Source organism: Rhincodon typus, unplaced genomic scaffold, assembly GCF_021869965.1.
Source record: "Rhincodon typus isolate 14 unplaced genomic scaffold, sRhiTyp1.1 hic_rhity00005567, whole genome shotgun sequence".
In the NCBI taxonomy this organism is placed as follows: Eukaryota; Metazoa; Chordata; class Chondrichthyes; order Orectolobiformes; family Rhincodontidae; genus Rhincodon; species Rhincodon typus.
Genome location: NW_025971205.1, coordinates 6314 through 6684, shown reverse-complemented (window position 1 = coordinate 6684; position 371 = coordinate 6314). Strand labels below are relative to the sequence as shown.

The following is a 371-nucleotide window of genomic DNA, read 5'->3' as shown; positions in this document are numbered from 1 at the left end:
TGTGTGTGTGTCTCTGTATGTGTGTCTGTGTGTATGTATGTGTGTGTCTGTGTTCTGTCTGTGTGTGGTGTCTGTGTGTGTGTTTGAGTGTGTGTCTGTGTGTGTACTGTGTCTGTCTGTGTGGTGTCTATGTGTGATGTGTGTGTTTCTGTGTGTGGTGTCTGTGTGTGAGTGTGTGCGCATGTGGTGTGTCTGAGTGTATGTGTGTGATGTGTCTGCGTGTGTGGTGTGAGTGTATGTGTGCGATGTGTCTGTGTGTGTGGTGTGAGTGTATGTGTGCGATGTGTCTGTGTGTGTGGTGTGAGTGTATGTGTGCGATGTGTCTGTGTGTGTGGTGTGAGTGTATGTGTGCGATGTGTGAGTGTGTGTGG

The 371-nt window shown here is 48.8% G+C and overlaps 1 protein-coding gene across 1 annotated transcript in view; it reads left to right on the top strand.

Annotated features, from left to right (window-relative positions):
- LOC125482077 (homeobox protein Hox-C11-like) overlaps positions 1–371 on the top strand; it is a 7278-nt gene that overhangs the window by 1137 nt on the left and 5770 nt on the right. The gene's annotated exons all lie outside the window — the stretch shown is intronic.